The 22,426-nt window shown below is 49.9% G+C and overlaps 1 protein-coding gene across 2 annotated transcripts in view; it reads right to left on the reverse strand.

Moving 5' to 3' along the window:
- LOC140426986 (mothers against decapentaplegic homolog 5) overlaps positions 1-13,744 on the reverse strand; it is a 99,241-nt gene extending 85,497 nt beyond the window's left edge. The window contains exon 1 of one of the 2 annotated variants that reach the window (XM_072512341.1): positions 13,582-13,744. The gene's annotated coding sequence lies outside the window, so the exon portion shown is untranslated. Of the gene's footprint in view, positions 1-7,090; positions 7,202-13,581 lie in introns of those variants that run through there. The other variant, XM_072512342.1, reaches the window with a different exon arrangement.
- Positions 13,745-22,426: the final 8,682 nt, after the last annotated feature.

The following is a 22,426-nucleotide window of genomic DNA, read 5'->3' on the forward strand; positions in this document are numbered from 1 at the left end:
CTATAGCACTCCCGTAAGTCAGCTGACTCCTGCTGACCCCAGCCTCTCCCACCATTCCATCGACCCCCCCCCCCCCAGTGTGAGAATCCCCCCTCCCTGGCAGTCAGTGTGCGCTCCTCTCCAGCACCGCCCATCCCCCCTCGTCCTTCCCTAGCGCGGGAAAAAGCCCGTGCTTTCCTGAGCCGGCCCCGCCCCTCCAAATCCCTTCACCCATCCCCATCCAGCACCCAAACCAAAGGAACATTCCCTAAACTTAATGAACACCATATACACAGTAAACATCCCCCACAGCAAACCCTCAATTTGAGTCCAACTTTTCAGTCCGTATAAAGCTCCATGCCTCATCAGGCGTTTCAAAATAGTGGTGCCGATCCTGGAACGTGACCCACAATCGCGCTGGCTGCAGCATACCGAACTTCACCCCCTTTCGATGGAGCACCGCCTTAGCCCGATTGAAACCAGCTCTCTTCTTAGCCACCTCTGCACTCCAGTCCTGGTAGATTCGGATCTCCGTGTTCTCCCACCTGCTGCTCCACTCTTTCTTGGTCCCATCTCAGGACACACTCTGTCCATAAAGCGGCAAAACCTCACCACTACAGCTCTTGGCGGCTCGTTGGCCTTGGGTCTCCTTGCTAGGACCCGGTGAGCCCCATCTAGCTCCAGAGGCCTCGGGAAGGCTCCCGCGCCCATCAGCGAATTGAGCATCGTGCTCACATATGTCCCAGCATCGGGCCCCTCCACTCCTTCGGGGAGACCCAGAATCCGAACATTCTTCCTCCTCGACCTATTCTCCAGGTCCTCAGATCTTACCGCCCACCTCTTGTGCAGCGCCTCGTGCACCTCCACCGCCAGGCCCAAGATATTGTCCTCGTTCTCCGAGGCTTTTTGCCGCACCTCCCGGATCGCCACCCCTTGAGCCTTCTGGGTCTCCACTAGCCTCTCAATCGCCGCCTTCATTGGCGCCAGCATTTCGGTTTTCAGCTCCTCAAAGCAGCGTTTAAGAAACCCCTGCTGCTCCTGTGACCACTGCGCCCATGCTGCTTGGTCTCCACCCGCCGCCATCTTGTTTTTTCTCCCTCTCACTTTTCGCTGCCCCAAGATCACTTTTTTCACCGCTCCACTCCTGGTCCAATCCATATAATGTCGGGGGGACCCTGCTGTCGCCATCCCACACTGGAAGCCGTCGAACAAGTGCCGTTGGGGCCCCTCTAGAGAGCCCAAAGGTCCGTTCCGGCGGGAGCTGCCGAACGTGCGACCTACCTAGGCATAGCCGCAACCGGAAGTCCAAGAAATCCCCTTATTGATCCTGAACACCATATTTGTGCTTGGGTGCTGTTACCTACAGTGCTACAGACCAAGAGCGGGATGCTGAAATCAGACAGAGTAGTTCTTTCTTAGGAGCAGTAGGCAATTTAGCCTCTCAAGCTCGCTCCACTGATCTCATCCAGACCTTAACTTCACCATCCTGCCCATTCTCCATAACCCTTTAACCCATTACCAATTAAAAATCTGTCTAACTCCTCCTTAAATTTACTCAGTGTTGCAGTATCCACCGCCCTCTGGGGTAGCGAATTCCAGATTCACAAACCTTTGGGAGAAGTAGTTTCTCCTCAGCTCTTCCTATTCTTCCCAGAATTCCTATGTTTGAATCTCTTCAATTAAATTTCTGACCCCCCACCGCAGTAACACAAGAGCCATTATCAAAATCACAAATTACATTCTATGTAACTGTGACAAAGGTAAACTATCCCTCCTCATTCTTCTCAACCAGACAGCACCCTTTGACACAACTGATCACACCAACTCACTTCAATACTTCTTTATTAGGGTTCTTATCTATCTAATCATAACCAGAGAATCACTTACAGTAGCTTCCCTTCCTGCTTCTGCACCATTACTTATGCCTCCCAAGAATCTATCCTTGTTCCCTCCTACTTCGCATCCACATGCTGCCCTCGACGACATCATGAAAAGACACAGCGCTAGTTTTCACATGTGCTGGCGACATCCCAGCTCTACCTCATTATCACCGTTTTTGAATTCTCCACTATTGCTCAATTATCTGCCATACATTATTGGTGAGCTGAAATTACCTCCAATTAAATATCAGAAAGACTGAAGCCATTGTTTTTGGGCCTGCTCCAAAGGTGTGCACATCACCAAAAATCTGTCCTGGTCCATCCACGTCGACACTACCACCAGGAAACCACAACAGCGCCTTTATTTCCTCAGGAAACTAAGGAAATTTGGCATGTCCACACTGACTCTTACCAACTTTTACAGATGCACCATAGAAAACATCCTCTCTTGCTGCATCACAGCCTGGTATGGCAACTGCTCGGCCCAAGACCGCAAGAAACGTTAGAGAGTTGTGAACACAGGCCAGTCCATCACACAAACCCGCCTTCCATCGATTGACTTGGTCTACACCTCCCGCTGCCTTGGGAAAGCAGGCAGCATAATCAAAGACCCCTGCCACCAGGCTTACTCACTCTTCCAACTTCTTCCATCGGGCAGGAGATACAAAAGTCTGAGAATATGTACGAACAGATTCAAAAACAGCTTCTTCCCAATGTTACCAGACTCCTAAACGACCCTCTTATGGGCTGACCCGATTAATACTACACTCCTGTATGCTTCACCTGATGCCGGTGTCTATGTATCACATTGTGTTGCCCTATTATGTATTTTCTTTTCATGTAATAATGATCTGTTTGAGCTGCTCGCAGAAAATTACGTTTCACTGTACCTCAGTACACATGACAATAAACAAACCCAAATCCAAACTCTGTTCCCTCCAGTATTGCAACTGGCCACATCCCTCTCAACAGTCTGAAATTAAGCCAGTCTGTTCACAATATTCGTCTCACATTTGATACCGAGAAGAGTGCAGGTCGCACTATGAAATTCTTAACCACAAATGACTGTTTAGCTCACATGAAGTAAAATGTGAGCTTGACAGCCTGAATCACCTGTTTCTGCACTGTGACATTCAGTAATTCTCAAATACAGTAAACATGATGCATTATGCATGCACTGAAGTATCAGCTCAATTTAACAGATCACTAAAAATCAGGTTAATTCATTGGCCAGCAGAATTAGAAGGCAGTGGAATTTACTTCCAGGCCCATACGTTGAAGCAGAAACTATGGCAACATTCAAATTTAGATTGAATAGACAGATGAAGTAAAAGGGGTTCAAAGTATTTGAGAACAAAGTTGGTCAGTGTAATTAAAACTACCTGCTTGTGCAGAAATATTACAAGAAATATTATAGATTTAGCTAAAATTTAAAACTATGTTGAGCAGTTTCTGACAAGTCATAATCTGAATAAAAGTATAAGGAAAAAATACTTTCTACAGATACAGAATTTAAACAGTTTGGGTGGAAATATTTAGACTATATAAAAGTTTATTTTAAAACTTATATATGGTCATACACTGCTGCTCGTCATAAACACGGATATGAATTTTCATCTTTCATAGAAAGCAGATGTTTGCTGAAAATTACTTATTTAAATTCATCCAAAAGTCTTTTTGACTTTTTTAGCTTTACAAAATTCAGATATCCAAATGATTCATTTCACACGAAAGGATCAACTATGTTTTTCTTCATAATTTCAGCTCTACTTCATGCTTATGCAACTTAATTTTACATTCGTATCCATACCCACAGAATAAATTTTTTAATATTTCAGAAGTGCTTTAACTATTGCTAATTACAGGTCACATACAATACAAGTTGCATTCATAAAAGCAGCTTTGGTTTTATTACAACACTAAATCATGTAGTCTAACTTGGCTATTATGAAGTCATCTGGACCGAGCTAAAGAAAAACATGGCAACTTTGCATCAGCTGGGAATTTGTATTTTAAAGATTACCCTGACATCCTGATAAACTACCTAGGTTCTTAGGCTTCATTCTAATCCATTTAATTTAAAATAGAAAATTATCTTATTGGCACTTTAAAATTAAGCAGAATTTAAATGCCGTAAGATCGTCTGCACATGCTTCATTGTAAGCACAGAACTCAGTTTCCCTGAAGAACCAATGCAATGGCAACAGGATGAATGCACCTAACTGCCATTTGTCAGTCTATGCAAGTAACTGTAGTATAAAAGTACCCATTAACAAAAGCACAAATAAACTAAAGTGATGGAAGGTATTGTCGACAGTGCTATCAAGTGACACTTACACGGCAATTAAGTGCTCAGGTCAGACGCTGGGATTCGGAGGTGAACAACTCACTTACTGATACCCTGAAACCTCTTCCACCATCTCCACGCACAAGTCATGAGTGTGATGGAATAATCTCCACTTCTCTGGATGAATATGGCTCAACAACATTCAAGAAGCTCAACACCACCCAAGGCAAAGCAGTCCACATGATTGCCGTGCCATCCACCATTGACACAGTGTGTACCATTTACAAGATGCACTGCAGCAACTCACCAAGGCACCTTCAAACATTTTCCAAACCTGCAATATCTATCATCTAGTTCTAAAAGGACAAGGGCAGCAGATGCACGAGGATACCAGCACCTTCAAGCTCTCCTCCAAGTCACACTCCATCCTGATTTGGGTCATTATCCACATTCTTTCCCTGTTGCTGGATCAAACTCCTGGAACCCCCTTCCGTACAGCACCAATGAGTGCACCTATACTACATGGCTGTAGCAGTTCAAGGAAACAGCTCACCACCACTTTTTCAAGGGCAACAGCCAGCAACACATTTATCTCATGAAATGTTTTTAAAACCTTTAGCTCACTGCATAAATTATATAGTACATCAATGTAATTACCTCCACCACTGAATATTTTTGCTGTTTGTCTGTGTATCAAAAACTAATACGCAGATTTTAATGAAACTTGATAGACAAGCATGCCCAAGGAAGAACTGATTAGTCTTTGTGAAAGCAGAGGATCTGGATCCTGGATTTTTTTTTTAAAGGATCTGTTGACAGAGGACAAATTTACTTTTTTTTTTAAAATGTTGTGAGTCCTTTCATTTAGAATGTTGTGGGCTGCCTCAGCTGTGGTGAATTGTCAGGGCTGTAAAATTGTGAGTAGAGTTTTCAGAGTAGGTTGTTGGATTTGGATTGGCCTGGTCTGCTCTTTTTTCAGTTCTGTGGTTACAAAGCATCAAAGAAGAGTTGTTTATCATGATACACATCACGGAGACTTGAGTGATTAGGTGTGTTGGCACCAAGGTAATCCAGACCACCTGATATATTTATGAAACAAATCATGATGTAGCCATAATTCTAGCTGGTAGCTCTATTTTTAATTCCCTTGCCAATTTGAATAGCTTATCTTTACGAAGCTCTTTTAAATAAATCAGAGACAAGTCCTCCACCTGAAGAAAACCCTGAGCAGCTTCCAGAGCCATCCTGTTGCGTTGTTATAAACCTGATGTCTCTTTTTAATTTATTCTGTAATCCAAACATCGCTGTCTACCATCCCAAAGATCCCGGACAAGTCCCGAAATAATGTTACAACATCCTAGGCTAGTGTGCGGTCAATTCCAGCCCTATTTGATCTGGAGTCACAGCTCAAGTGAATTGGCCAATAATTCTTCGAAAAATACCCAAAGTCTTTGGTCCCTGGCTGCCCAATAATTAGTCACCGTGTTTATAAATTTAAACACAATTACTGTTTATTTAGAACATGAACCACATTGAAATATGCAGCAACACAACTGGTTAATTATCTAATTCCCCACTTTAACTTGCTCCCCCCTCTTCCCACCCCCCCCCCCTCCCCACCCCCCACCCCCAACCCTCTACATACAAGGCAGACAGACACAGAAGGGAGGAAAGACATTTTAAAAATATAAGTCAAACAAAAAAGAATGTTTGTTTCAGATGGTGGTTCATTAGCATCTTACTCCTCATCAAACTTTGCTTTCAGTCGAAGTTTTTGCTGTACATTCAGTCAGACCTCGGCAGTTTTAGAAACACAGCACTCAGTTTCTGGGCAGACAGGACTGAGAGGCAGGGCGTGAGAGAGCGTGAGCAAGAGAGTGAGCGAATGTCCTGGTCTTTGCTTGTAACCTTTTAATGGTTTTCCTGTAGATTCATTCATTCAGGTTCATGTATACAGCACTCACAGCCTTTCTAGAGAAAACAGAGGAAAGAAAGTTCTTGTTCCTGCACTTCCAGGAGTCAAACTGAAACTCCGTGGGACTCTGGAAATCATTCCACTGGGATAGAATCTAATCACCACCTGCTACCAGCCAGAGTACGGCCTTTTGGGCCAATCCATTGGCCCCCAGCCAATCAATCAAACCATTCCACTGGGACAGAATACAATCACCACCTGCTACCAGCCAGAGTACAGCCTTTTGGGCCAATTCATTGGCACCCAGCCAATCTATCAAACCGAGTCCCAGCTCACTTCTCTCTCTGAAAAGTCTAAAGCTCCTGTTCAAACTATGCAGATATTAGCAGTGTTCGCTGCTGTAACTTCTGAATTCCTCATTCTCTCTGCTGCTTGACTTCAAGATACATATCCATTAATCACCCATGAATCAAAAGTGATAACTGCAAAATAAAAGGGGAAATAAAGGAATAATCAGGAACGACCCTTACAACATCAATAGAGAGAAAAATCCAGTGTATAAAGAGAAAGAATGCACAATGAGTGCGTATAGTACACATGGCACATCAAGTCAGATGGATAACAAAATGAGGAGGGGAGAAAGGAAAGAGATGGTGACCAAGGAGTAAAAAGGAAGCAGCGATTGCAGAGAAAGAAAAGGCAAGGGGGGGAATGATGAAAATGAAATGAAAAAATGAAATGAAAATTGCGTATTGTCACAAGTAGACTTCAAATGAAGTTACTGTGAAAAGCCCCTAGTCGCCACATTCCGGCGCCTGTTCGGGGAGGCTGTTACGGGAATTGAACCGTGCTGCTGGCCTGCTTTCAAAGCCAGCGATTTAGCCCTGTGCTAAACAGCCCCTGCCTGATGGTCACAGCAGTAGAAGGGATAATCAAACTATATCTAATAAGCACAAGAAAACTCAAGCAACTGATCGCAGTGCTGAGCAAGTGCAAGAGGGTGAGATATGAAAGAGCGGGTCTACGCACTAGTCTGTGAGGCAAGAGACTCCTTGGTCACCATCTCTTTCCTTTCTCCCCTCCTCATTTTGTTATCCATCTGACTTGATGTGCCACGTGTACGATACGTACTTATCCGTACTAGAGTATGGAAAGGGAGAAAATAAAACACATTGGTATGTGGAAATTCTCATACATGACATGGAATGTATGGCGGATGAAGAGAATGCAACAGAAAGGAGATGTAATCTGTTTGAAGACATAGTTATTTGATGTTAGAACTGCTCCATTTAATGAATTTGTGATTGAAAGTCATTATAAATAGAAAAAGGAGGAGTTGGCCATTCGGCCTGTTGATGCTGCTCCACCATTCAATATGATCACGGCTGATCTTGATCTCAGCACAATACTCTCACGCTCGCCCTAACCCCCTTGATGCCTTTAGAGACTAGAAATCGATTTCCTTCTTAAATATATTCAGTGACTTGGCCTCCAAATCCTTCTGTGGTAGAGAATTCCACAGGTTCACCAGCCGAGTGAAGAAGTTTCTCCTCATCACAGTCTTAAATGTCTTACTCCATATCCTGATGTGGAGACACCGGCGTTGGACTGGGGTGAGCACAGTAAGAATTCTTACAACACCAGGTTAAAGTCCAACAGGTTTGTTTCAAACACTAGCTTTCGGAGCACTGCTCCTTCCTCAGGCTCCTTCACCCGAGGAAGGAGCAGTGCTCCGAAAGCTAGTATTTGAAACAAACCTGTTGGACTTTAACCTGGTGTTGTAAGACTTCTTACTGTCCATATCCTGAGACTGTGACCCTTTGTGACCCTCCGAGCCAGAGAAAACAACATCAGAGTATCAAGTCTGCCCAGCACCAAAATGTTATCCCAGGAATCAGTGACCACAAACCCTTATTGACAATCAAAATGGCTTGCAACTTGGACATTACAATTACTTCTCAAATTGGCTTGAACAAATTATGTACAATTACTTAAAGAAGCAAATGCAAGGGTATTAAAAACAACCCAGAATTCATATATACCTACTATGATTGTGCCTTATGACAGTTCATAAAGGAAAACAACCAACTATTTAAAATACTAATTGTACTGATAAAAATATTTCTAGAATGCATAAATGCAATATTAGATTGATTTAACAGATTATACATTGTGATCTGTTACCAAAACTAAAATTTTCTTCTCCCTCCAAATTAAATTTCCTTCCTGACATTTTAAATTACGAACCTCGGTTGTAGCTTCCAGTGGGACGGTAACTTTTACATAATTTTGAGCACCAACAATATATGCAGCAAATACATGCATATCTTCAATTTGTTGTGGCTTTAAAAAAAAATTTCAGTGACGTTCAGTGTTAGGATCACTGCTTTTTCATATACATATGGAGATGTCTTGGATGAAATGAATGTCGCTGTTGTCCCAGAGGACAATTTTTTTGAGAGAACGGACTGGTAGAGATTTAACCTGACACCTCAGGCAAGGATGAGAAGGGGCTTTCATGAATAACTCAGCCAATAGGGGAACTGAACCTGCACTGTTGGTGTCGCTCCACATCACCAACTAGCTGCTCAGCCAACTGGGCTAACCAACCCCCTTGCAATGCAACTTACTTAACAATCAGCATTTAGAACCATTCCATGATCTTATCTTGTGCCAGAAGGCGGAAGTATCAAGAAATTGACAAAAAAAATTGACTTATGTACTTTTCCAAAGCCCCATGCACAAACATATAAAATGTTATTCCTTAACAGTATAATCACAAATCATATTGCCTTTGAAAAATAAGATTGGGTACAACAGAACACATTCAATCGCAAAATCTTTTCAAAAAATTATGAATACGCACTGAAACGGTTACCATACATCAGCGTTTATTATACCCAAGTATGTAAATCAAATCACAGTGTCAGTGATTACATCTAAAAACCACATCCAAATCTGCGATGTACCCCATCCGCCCTGAGTTTGTCAGAAATTGAGTACCGCTCAAAACGTTTTCCGCTCGAGAACAGAACCAACACTCATCTGCCTCTCCCCTAAGAATCAACCCCAGCAGCCCCCCCAGCCTCACCTCACCCACCCCAAAACCCACCTTTCCCACCCCAGCCCCACATCACCCACCCCAGCAAATCAATCTCATCCACCCCAGCCCCCAACCCCACCCACCCAAGACCCCCCAATCCCACCTCATCCCAGCATTCTCACACCCAACCCCTAGCCACAACCCTGCACCCCCACTCCACCCGACCCCAGCCTCCCCACCTCACCCCCCAACCCCAGCCTCTCCTCACCCACCTCAGCCTCCCCATCCCTGCAGCCCCCACTCCACACTCACCCCACCACCCACCCTCCCCAGCCCCCCAACACATCACCTCACCCAAGCACACACAACCCCGCCCCTGCAACCCCTTTTGTCAGAATCTGAGTACCGCTCAAAACGATTTCCTCTCGAGAACAGAACCAACACTCATCTGCCTCTCCCCTATCTCACCCAAGAATCAACACCAGCAGCCCCCAGCCCCACCTCACCCGCCCAAAACCCACCTTTCCCAACCCAGCCCCACATCACCCACCCCAGCAAATCAATCTCATCCACCCCAGCCCCCACCCACCCAAGACCCCCCAATCCCACCTCACCCCAGCATTCCCACACCCAACCCCTAACCACAACCCTGCACCCCCACTCCACCCGACCCCAGCCTCCCCACCTCAGCCCCCAACCCCACCCCAGCCTCTTCTCACCCACCTCAGCCTCCCCATCCCTGCAGCCCCCACTCCACCCTCACCCCACCACCCACCCTCCCCTGCCCCCCAACACATCACCTCACCCAAGCACACACCCCCACCCGCCCCTGCAACCCCCCCACCCGCCCCTGCAACGCCACCCCTCCTGGGGCAGCACAGCGGTTAGCACTGTTGCTTCACAATGCCAGGGTGCCAGGTTCGACTTCCGGCTTGGGTCACTGTCTGTGCGGAGTCTGCACGTTCTCCCCGTGTCTGCCCTCCAAGTGCAGACTCAATAATGACCTCCTTCTGCACTGTAAACTCTACGATTCTAGCCCTCCCCCCACCCCATCACGCAAGCCCCCTCTCCACAGCACCTCAACCTCACCCCCCCAGTCCCACGCACCTCACCCCCAACCTAGCCCCCCCTTCACCTCAACCAATCCCCCCTCACCTCACCCAATTCCCCCCCCCAATGTCACATTTCCCCCCCCCCCAACCTTACCACAATCCCCCCCCCCAACCTCACCACATTTCCCTCCCAACCTTACCACAATCCCCCCCCCCCCAACCTCACCACATTTCACCCCCCCCTCACCACATTCCCCCCCCCAACCTCACCACATTCCCCCCCCCAACCTCACCACATTCCCCCACCACATTTCACCCCCCCCCAACCTCACCACATTTCAACCCCCCAACCTCACCACATTTCACCCCCCCCAACCTCACCACATTTCACCTCCCCAACCTCACCACATTTCACCGCCCCCCCAACCTCACCACATTTCATCCCCCCCCCCAACCTCACCACATTTCAACCCCCCCCCCAACTTCACCACATTTCACCCCCCCCCCAACCTCACCACATTTCACCCCCCCCAACCTCACCACATTTCAACCCCCCCCAACCTCACCACATTTCAACCCCCCCCAACCTCACCACATTTCACCCCCCAACCTACCTCACCACATTTCAACCCCCCCCCAAACCTCACCACATTTCATTCCCCCCCAACCTCACCACATTTCACCCCCCCCCACAAACCTCACCACATTTCACCCCCCCCAAACCTCACCACATTTCACCCACCCCAAACCTCACCACATTTCACCCCCCCAAACCTCACCACATTTCACCCCCCCAAACCTCACCACATTTCACCCCCCCCCCCAAGCCTCACCACATTTCACCCCCCCCCAAACCTCACCACATTTCACCCTCCCCAAACCTCACCACATTTCACCCCCCCAAACCTCACCACATTTCACACCCTCCCCCCAAACCTCACCACATTTCACCCCCCCCCAAACCTCACCCCCCCCCCCGCAAACCTCACCACATTTCACCCCCCCCCAAACCTCACCACATTTAACCCCACCCAAACCTCACCACATTTCATTCCCCCCCCAACCTCACCACATTTCACCCCCCCCCCACAAACCTCACCACATTTCACCCCCCCCAAACCTCACCACATTTCACCCCCCCCCCCAAACCTCACCACATTTCACCCCCCCCCCAAGCCTCACCACATTTCACCCCCCCCAAACCTCACCACATTTCACCCCCCCCAAACCTCACCACATTTCACACCCTCCCCCCAAACCTCACCACATTTCACCCCCCCCAAACCTCACCCCCCCCCCGCAAACCGCACCACATTTCACCCCCTCCAAACCTCACCACATTTAACCCCCCCCCAAACCTCACCACATTTCATTCCCCCCCAACCTCACCACATTTCACCCCCCCCCACAAACCTCACCACATTTCACCCCCCCCAAACCTCACCACATTTCACCCCCCCCAAACCTCACCACATTTCACCCCCCCAAGCCTCACCACATTTCACCCCCCCCCCCAAACCTCACCACATTTCACCCCCCCCCAAACCTCACCACATTTCACCCCCCCCAAACCTCACCACATTTCACACCCTCCCCCCAAACCTCACCACATTTCACCCCCCCAAACCTCACCCCCCCCAAACCTCACCACATTTCACCCCCCCCCAAACCTCACCACATTTCACCCCCCCCCCAAACCTCACCACATTTCACCCCCCCCCCAAACCTCACCACATTTCACCCCCCCCCCCAAACCTCACCACATTTCACCCCCCCCCAAACCTCACCACATTTCACCCCCCCCAAACCTCACCACATTTCACCCCCCCCCAAACCTCACATTTCACCACCCCCCCAAACCTCACCACATTTCACCCCCCCAAACCTCACCCCCCCCCCGCAAACCTCACCCCCCCCCAAACCTCACCACATTTCACCCCCCCCAAACCTCACCACATTTCACCCCCCCCCAAACCTCACCACATTTCACCCCCCCCCAAACCTCACCACATTTCACCCCCCCCAAACCTCACCACATTTCACACCCTCCCCCCAAACCTCACCACATTTCACCCCCCCAAACCTCACCCCCCCCAAACCTCACCACATTTCACCCCCCCAAACCTCACCCCCCCCAAACCTCACCACATTTCACCCCCCCCCCCAAACCTCACCACATTTCACCCCCCCCCCAAACCTCACCACATTTCACCCCCCCCCAAACCTCACCACATTTCACCCCCCCCCCAAACCTCACCACATTTCACCCCCCCCCCAAACCTCACCACATTTCACCCCCCCCCAAACCTCACCACATTTCACCCCCCCCCAAACCTCACATTTCACCACCCCCCCAAACCTCACCACATTTCACCCCCCCAAACCTCACCCCCCCCCGCAAACCTCACCCCCCCCCCAAACCTCACCACATTTCACCCCCCCCAAACCTCACCACATTTCACCCCCCCCCCCAAACCTCACCACATTTCACCCCCCCCCAAACCTCACCACATTTCACCCCCCCCAAACCTCACCACATTTCACCCCCCCTCCCCCCCAAACCTCACCACATTTCACCCCCCCCCCCCCAAACCTCACCACATTTCACCCCCCCCCAAACCTCACCACATTTCACCCCCCTCCCCCCCAAACCTCACCACATTTCACCCCCCCCCTCCCCCCAAACCTCACCACATTTCACCCCCCCCCCCTCCCCCCAAACCTCACCACATTTCACCCCCCCCCCCCTCCCCCCAAACCTCACCACATTTCACCCCCCCCCCCCTCCCCCCAAACCTCACCACATTTCACCCCCCCCCCCCCCTCCCCCCAAACCTCACCACATTTCACCCCCCACCACCACATCAGTTTTCACGCTTCCCGGCCGGGATCGCCCTCTGCTGCAGGCTTGGCACAGACGGGGACGGGCGAGCTTTCATCTTTTGTCCGCGAAAAGCCTTAATTCGCACAGTGCGCAGTGAATAAATGTTTCCCTTTTTTTAAAACTTCCCCACCCCACCCACAACATTTTCCTTATGAAAATTTTATTTGAAATGCGTGTCCCCCCCCCCCCCCCCCAAAGTGCAGCAGCTTTTGCGGGCTTTCTGGGGATCCTCTCGCCCTGTCCATTGCCACAAACACGGCGGAGAGCCGCCGAGGGCCGGCCCGGTCCCGACACTCGGCAAATCTCAGCCCCAATAGTGGCGCTGACTCAATGCCCGGAGGGTGGGGACGATAACTAAACAAATCCTGGGATGGGCCGAAGTTTAAAACTCCCAACAGAGATGGACAGGGGGAGGCGGCTGAGACTCTGCTCCCGGGCCTCGGGCCGCCGCCATGTCAGAGATTGGGCTGGAAAACTTTAGCCAGGACAGGACAGGAAGGCCCCCCCACCGCAAAACCCGCCGGCAGTCCACCCCCATCACCTTTCGGCGCCTTTTGTCCTCCTCGCTCGCCACCGCTCTCCTTCCTTCCTTCGTTCCTTCGTTCGTTCGTTCGTTCTTTCTCTCTCTCTCTCTCTCTCTCTTCCCCCCCACTCCTCACCCTCAACTTTCCTCCGACTTCCAGTGGAAAAAAAAACTGGCGACGCTCAGACTGGAGGCGGAGCACACGGGAGTGAGTATCCCTCCGCGGGGAGCGGGAGGACCGGGGAGGGGGGTTTGTCACAGCGGGGGAGGGGGGTTTAACCACAGCGGGGGACGAGGGTAACAGGAAGGGAAAGGGTTTATCAAAGCAGGGGAGGGGGTAATTGGGGAATGGCAGGGGTTTATCACAGCGGGGGAGGGGGATAACTGGGGGTGGGAGGGGGTAACTGGGGAAGGGAGGGAGTTTATCACAGCGGGGGAGGGGGTAACTGGGGATGGGAGGGAGTTTATCACAGCGGGGGAGGGGGTAACTGGGGATGGGAGGGAGTTTATCACAGCGGGGGAGGGGGTAACTGGGGATGGGAGGGAGTTTATCACAGCGGGGGAGGGGGTAACGGGATGGGAGGGGGTAACTGGGGATGGGAGGGGGTAACTGGGGATGGGAGGGGGTTACGGGAAGGGAAAGGGTTTATCCCAGCAGGGGAGGGGGTAATTGGGGAATGGAAGGGGTTTATCACAGTGGGGCAACAGGAAGGGAAAGGGTTTATCAAAGCAGGGGAGGGGGTAATTTGGGAATGGAGGGGTTTATTAGCGGGGAGGGGGTATCTGTGGATTGGAGGGGGTTTACCAGAGGGGGTAACTGGGGAATGGAGGGGGTTTACCACAGCAGGGGCAGGGGGTAACTGGGGATGGGAGGGGGTTTATCACCACGTAGGAGGGGGTTACTGGGCAAGGGATGGGATTCATGGGGAATGGAGGGGGATTAAAACAGTGGGGGATGGCGAAACTGGGAATTGAAGAGGGGTATCAGAGCGAGGGAGAAGATTACTGGGAATGAAGGGATTACCATAGCCGGGAGGGTGTAACGGTGAATGAGAAGGGTTATCACTGCATTAGAACATAGAACATAAAACAGCATTGGTGGGGTAACTGGGAATGAAGAGGATTATCAGCACAGGAGGGGGGTAATTGTGGAATAGTCAGGGATTATCACATTGGGGTTGGGGTTAAATCAGAATGATGGGTATTATCACAGCAGGTCAGTGTAGCTGGGAATAAACAGGATTTTCACAGTGGAAGATAACTGGGAATAAAGGGAGATTTTCAAGCGGGGCAGTAACTGGGAATGAAGGGATTTTCACAGCAGGGAGGGGTATCTGGGGAATGGAGGGGCATTATCTCAGTGGGGAGTTTCTGGGGAATGAATGATTTTCACAGAAGGAATGGGGAAACGGGATTTGTACAGTGGGGTAATGATAAATGCGATGGAAGGGAGATTATTGTTGTATGGTGTTGGTTCCAGTTTATAGTCTGAATAGTCCTTCATAGTGATATGTGGGTCTTTAGTGTCTCTTAGAACTATTTACAAGTATAGTGTAAAGGGTACAAAATTGGAAACGCTTTCATGCTTGCTGATACACACCACTCTGTTCAAAACTCAACTCACCCTGGGTGCGGCTCATATGTGTGGGTGATACGGTATTCAGTCCCATACTAATATTATATGTGCCAGTCCCCCTTAGGGCTGCACGGTGGCACAGTGGTTAGCACTGCTGCCTCACGGTGCCGAGGTCCCAGGTTCGATTCTGGGTCACTGTCCATGTGGAGTTTGCACATTCTCCCAGTGTTTGCGTGGGTTTCGCTCCCACAACCCAAAGATGTGCAGGCTAGGTGGATTGGCCACGCTAAATTGCCCCTTAATTGGAAAAAATGAATTGGGTATTCGAGAAAAGAAAAAAAAATTTATGTGCCAGCCCCTCATACTACACCTCCCCATAAACCTCTATTCAATGTATCTTGAGTCATTATAGTTTACCTTGTGTCTTACATTTTTATTACTATCATACATTTACATTGTCATTGCTACATTATTACTCCCCACTTCACTCCTTGAATTCAGGCTGACTGGATGCCTTATAAACCTTCCAAATCTTGTTCGCACTACTATCATAGGAATGGTAGGCTTTGTTTCTGCTGCTTCTTTCTGTAGGTTGGAGGTTGTTCTGGCATCTGGTTATGTTTCTCGATATCTCTCCTTTGCACAATGGGGATGGCAGTCGAGAGATGAGAAGGTACCTCCTGTTTCTCCTAACTGGCAGTGCCAATCAGGTAGGAGCAAGGTTGGTCCTCACTGACTCGAATGATACTCCCTTCTCTCTCAAGGTCTTCAATCTAGATGTTGTCACCTTTCTGTAATTGTGGAAGGTACCCAGATTTGGTATCTTCTGTTGCATATGCTTGCTTGCTTCTGCCTGTCTGACTGCTCTCTTGACTGGGTGTCCTGGTAATCCTTGGTTACCAGTCCTTTTTTAATTTAAAAAAAAAATCCAATTAAGGGGTAATTTAGTGTGGCCAATCCACCTGACCTACACAACTTTGGGTTGCGTACCTGTTCGGGTACACAGTGGGAGAATTCAGAGTGTCCAAATTACCTACGTCTTGCGGGGCATATGGGTGGAAACTGGAGTGCCCGGAGGAAACCCATGCAGACACGGGGAGGGTGGCATGGTAGCACAGTGGTTAGAACTGTTGCTTTACAGCGCCAGGGTCCCAGGTTCGATTCCTGGCTTGGGTCACTGTCTTTGAGGAGTCTGCACGTTCTCCCCGTGACTGCGCAGGTTTCCTCCCACAAGCCCCGAAAGATGTGCTTGTTAGCTCATTTGGACATTCTGAATTCTCCCTCCGTGTACCCGAACAGGTGCTGGAATGTGGCGACTAGGGGCTTTTCACAGTAACTTCATTGCAGTGTTAATGTAAGCCTACTTGTTGTTATAATATCCACTCATGTATATAATGAGATGCAGACAGGCAGTGATTGACGCACAGGATAACCAATGAACACACACAACACATAACAACGAATCACCAGACAGGACACCACTACTAAAAAGCACACAGGGCATTAAGACTCTCTCTCTACAGGACACAGCTACTGAGATAGTAAGAGTGCACAAGCCAGTGAGCACTATCACCATGAGGTAGAGAGTTAGTCTGGTCAAGCCAGTAGGAGGTTATCAGTTAGATTGATAGTCTCAACTCACAGCAGACTATGTACAGCAATCAGGAAGTTCAATAAAATAGTGTTGGACCATCTCCTGTTTCTAGTTTCACTGCATCCAGTTGCATTCAATGTTGAACCAACTTACTGAACACATCATGGCACCACTTAACACATCACTTGTGACACTAACAAAGATTCTTACTGTAAAATGTGCAAACTGTACACGGACAGTGACCCAGGGCAAGGATCGAACCCGGGTCCTCGGCACCGTGAGGTAGCAGTGCTCATCTCCTTGTGCCACCCCTCTCCTTGGTCACCAATCCTTATATGAGATTTTTCGGCAGGATTGGAATTTGTGTATGGAGTTTCCTGCCCATCCAAGAGTTCGGATCAGGACAGGCTGCAGTGTTGACCAGTATGTGAGGTCCTGAGCTGTGGGGAAGTCCTCATTCTTTTTGAGGAGGGCCTTTACCATGCAGACCCTCTTTCAGCCTCCCATTTGACTGTGGCTATTTTGGGGAGTTGTTGCAGTGGTAGAAGCCGAATGTGGTAGAGACGTGCGCAAAGAATTCTGGACCACTATCAGATACGATCTCCTCCAGGATGCTGTGGCTCGTGAACATCTAGTGAACTTTTAGTGTCTTAAATACTGCCTCTGTGATAGTTGTAAATATTTGCTTCACTCAACCCATCTGGAGAAATAATGCACCACTTTTTTCTCAATGAATGATTTCCTGTTGAAGGTGAACAGATCCAAGCCCAGTCTCTCCCGCGACATAATCGAGAATTATGTGGGGCTGAGGGGCTCTCTTTGGTCCTGTGCAACACACACACCTGGACAATTGCAATCACCAGCAGACAGCGGATTGACCTGTGACCTGTACTTGGTGATGGCCAGGGTGCCCTGATGTATTTTTTGGAGGACGTCTGGCCACAGGGAGTCTGGGATGATCAGCCGCTGCTCGTAGACCAGGAAATCATTATATCATTATAACACTAAAGTGTTTTTGTTGTTCGAACCAGGTTTTCATGGCCCCTCTATTTGTACTCTGCTGAGACCATCATTGTTGGCAGTATCTGTGGATGCTGATTGTGCATTTGTTCCTGATGGACTTTTTGGAGATTATTTATGGTCAATGATAGGTGTCTCCTTGTCAATTGGGAGTACACTTCCAGTTGCTCAATGTGATTGACATACTGTTTTATTGGGAAACCTACTGTGACTGTTGAAAGTGTGTCTTCTGATGTCTACTTTTTACCTTGGACGTATACCGTCTCATAGGTGAACCTCAAGAGGTGCAGGTAAAACCACTGGATTGTGGGAGGCATCTTTGCTATTTCAAAAAATATTTTTATTGAGAAAATCTTTTTAAAATAACAGCGTAAAATCATACTGCACAAATACAATTCCAGACTCAACCACCCCCTGCACCCCACCCCCCACACCAAAAATGAAAAGCAACCGAGACAAAACCCAGAACAAAACCAGAAACCAACCTCCTCCCCTAACATCTGACAGTGACCAGCTCCCGGAAATAGGAAATGAAAGGCTGCCATCTCGAGTCGAACTGTTCTGCCAACCCCCTCATGATATACTTTACCTTTCCTAAGTGCAAAAACTACATAATGTCACTCAACCAAGACAAAGAACTGGGCAGAACCGGAGTCCTCCACCCAAACAGAACTCGCCCTCGGACTATTAGCGAGGCAAAGGCAAGAGCATTCACCTTCATCCCCACCTGCAGCTCCAGTGAGTCCGAGACCCCAAAGATCGGCACCATTGGGCAAGGCTTTGACTGAATCCCAAGAGGAGGCGGCACGGTGGCGCTGTGGATGGCACTGCTGCCTCAAAGCGCTGAGGACCCGGGTTCCATCCCGGCCCCAGGTCACTATCCATGTGGAGTTTGCATATTCTACCCATGTCTTCGTGGGTCTCACCCACACAACCCAAAGTTGTGCAAGTAGGTGGATTGGACACACAAAATTGCCCTTTATTGAAAAAAAAATTGGCTACTCTAAATTTAAAAAAAACTCAATCCCAAGAATCCCTGACATGGTGCTGAAGAAGGAGACCCAAAAGCTCACACCTAGGACAAGACCAGAATATATGCGTATGATTCGCCAGATCCTGTGAACAATAATAATAATAATCACTTATTGTCACAAGTAGGCTTCAATGAAGTTACTGTGAAAAGCCCTTTTTTAAAAAATATATTTATTAAAGTTTTGCAACAAAACAATTTTTTCCCCTTACAAACAATAACCCCCCCCCCCCCCCCCCCCCCCCGTAACAAAATAACACAAAATCGCCCTGAGCAAGATATATATATGGTAAGATGATATGTTTACATAGCTTTATACACTGGCTCTCGCCCATTCATGCCAGTTTCCCCCACCCTCCATGTTATCCCACGCTCATCCGTCCCCTCAAGCAATCTCTCGTTCCCCCCTCCCCCCCCCCCCCCCCCCCCCCCCCCCCAGGGTTGCTGCTGCTGCTGACCGACCTTCCTCTAACGCTCCGCGAGGTAGTCTAGGAACGGTTGCCACCACCTGTAGAACCCCTGCACAGACCCCCTTAAGGCAAACTTAATCCTCTCCAACTTTATGAACCCAGCCATGTCGTTTGTCCAGGCCTCCACGCTAAGGTGCTTCGCCTCCTTCCACATTAGCAAGATCCTTCGCCGGGCTATCAGGGACGCAAAGGCCAGAATGCCGGCCTCTTTCGCCTCCTGCACTCCCGGCTCGTCCACTACTCCAAATATTGCTAGCCCCCAGCTTGGCTTGACCCGGACTTTCACCACCTGAGATATTGCTCCCGCCACTCCTCTCCAGAACCCCTCCAGTGCCGGACATGTCATGTGGACATGGTTCGCCGGGCTCCCTGAACATCTTCCGCATCTGTCCCTCTACCCCAAAGAACCTACTCAACCTCGCCCCCGTCAGGTGCGCTCTGTGAACCACCTTAAATTGTATCAGGCTGAGCCTGGCACATGAGGAGGAGGAATTAACCCTACCCAGGGCGTCAGCCCACAAACCTTCCTCGATCTCCGCCCCCAGCTCCTCCTCCCATTTACCCTTCAACTCTTCTGCTAGCGCTTCCCCCTCTTCTTTCATCTCTTGGTGTATTGCTGAAACCTTGCCCTCCCCGACCCATACACCCGAGATCACCCTGTCTTGAATTTCTTGTGTCGGGAGCAGCGGGAATTCCCTGACCTGTCGCCTCACAAAAGCCCTCACCTGCATATATCTGAATGCATTTCCCGGGGGTAGCTCAAACTTCTCCTCCAGTGCCCCTAGGCTTGCAAATGTCCCGTCAATGAACAGGTCCCCCCTTCTTCTAATCCCCGCCCGGTGCCAGCCCTGGAACCCCCCGTCCATCTTCCCCGGGACAAACCGATGGTTACCCCTGATCGGGGACCACACCGAGGCTCCCACTGCACCCCTATGCCGTCTCCACTGGCCCCAGATCCTTAACGTTGCCGCCACCACCGGGCTCGTGGTGTACTTTGATGGAGCGAGCGGCAGCGGTGCCATCACCAGCGCCCCCAAGCTCGTTCCTTTGCAGGACGCCATCTCCATCCTCTTCCATGCCGCCCCCTCTCCCTCCATAACCCACTTACGGATCATCGCCACGTTTGCTGCCCAATAGTAGCTCCCTAGGTTTGGCAGCGCCAGCCCTCTTCCGTCCCTACTGCATTCCAGGAACCCTTTCCTTACCCTCGGGGTCTTGTTCGCCCATACAAACCGCATAATACTCCTACCTACTCTCTTGAAAAGCCCTTGGTAATCACGATGGGGAGGCACTGGAACACAAACAGAAACCTCGGAAGGACCACCATTTTGACCGACTGCACTCTACCCGCCAGCGAGAGTGGTAACATGTCCCATCTTTTGAAGTCCTCCTCCATTTGGTCCACCAACCTCGTCAGATTCAATTTGTGTAGGGCCCCCCAGCTCCTGGCTATCTGGATCCTTAGATACCGAAAACTCCCCTCCGCCCTCCTCAGCGGTAGGTCCCCTATCCCTCTTTCTTGGTCCCCTGCCTGTAGTACAAAAAGCTTGCTCTTCCCTACATTGAGCTTATAGCTCGAGAACTCCCCAAACGCCCCCAAAGTCTGCATGACCTCCACCATCCCCTCCATTGAGTCCGCCACGTACAGCAGCAGGTCGTCCGCGTATAGCGACACCCGATGCTCTTCTCCCCCGCGGACCACCCCCCTCCATTTATTAGACTCCTCAGTGATATGGCCAAGAGTTCGATCGCCAATGCAAACAACAGGGGGGACAGAGGGCACCCCTGCCTCGTTCCTCGGTACAGCCGAAAGTACTCCGACCTCCGCCGGTTCGTCACCACACTTGCCACCGGGGCGCTGTAAAGGAGCTTAACCCAGCTAATAAACCCTCCCCCAACCCAAACCTATGCAACACCTCCCAGAAGTATTCCCACTCTACTTGGTCAAAGGCTTTTTCCGCGTCCATGGCTGCCACTATCTCCACCTTTCCCTCCTCCGATGGCATCATTATCACGTTTAAGAGCCGCCGCACATTCGTATTTAATTGCCTGCCCTTTACAAATCCCGTCTGGTCCTCATGTATCACCCCCGGGACACAGTCCTCAATCCTCGTGGCCAGCACTTTTGCCAATAGCTTAGCGTCCACATTAAGGTGCGAAATCGGCCTGTACGATCCACATTGCAGTGGGTCCTTGTCTCGCTTCAGAATCAAGGAAATTGTCGCCTCCGACATTGTCTGGGGCAGGGTCCCCTCCTCTCTTGCCTCGTTAAAGGTCCTCACTAGTAGCGGGGCCAACAGGTCCGCATACTTTCTCTAGAACTCCACCGGGAACCCGTCCGGCCCCGGGGCCTTCCCCGCCTGCAAACTCCCCAAACCCTTACTCAGCTCCTCCAACCCGATTGGTGCCCCAAACCAGCCACCTCTTGCTCCTCCACCCTCGGGAACCGCAGTTGGTCCAGGAATCCTCTCATCCCCTCTTTCCCCCCCCTGGTGGCTGGGATCTGTACAGCTCTTCATAGAAGGCCTTGAATACCTTGTTTATTCCGTTGCACTCTGGGCCATGGCTCCCCCACCATCTTTGACTCCCCCTATTTCCCTCGCTGCCACCCTCTTACGGAGCTGGTGTGCCAGCATCCGACTGGCCTTTTCCCCGTACTCGTAGGTCGCCCCCTGCGCCTTCCTCCACTGTGCCTCCGCCTTCCCCGTGGTCAACAGGTCAAACTCTGTCTGGAGCCGTCGCCTTTCCCAAGTAATCTTTCCTCCGGGGCCTCTGCATATCTCCTGTCCACTCGCAAAATCTCCCCCACTAACCTCTCCCTTTCCCTGCCCTCTGTCTTCTCCCTATGAGCCCTGATAGAGATTAGCTCTCCCCTGATCACCGCCTTCAACGCCTCCCATACCACCCCCACTCGCACCTGCCCCGTTGTCGTTGGCCTCCAGGTACCTTTCAATACACCCCCTTACCTTCCCACACACCACCTCATCTGCCAGCAGTCCCACATCCAACCGCTACAACGGGCGTTGGTCCCTCTCCTCTCCCAGCCCTACTTCCACCCAGTGCGGGGCATGGTCCGAAACGGCTATGGCGAATACTCCGTCCCCTCCACCTTCGGGATGAGCGCCCTGCCCAGCACAAAGAAGTCTATCCGGGAGTGTAGCACACAAGACTCC

This window comes from Scyliorhinus torazame, chromosome 7 (genome assembly GCF_047496885.1).
Source record: "Scyliorhinus torazame isolate Kashiwa2021f chromosome 7, sScyTor2.1, whole genome shotgun sequence".
Classification (NCBI taxonomy): domain Eukaryota; kingdom Metazoa; phylum Chordata; class Chondrichthyes; order Carcharhiniformes; family Scyliorhinidae; genus Scyliorhinus; species Scyliorhinus torazame.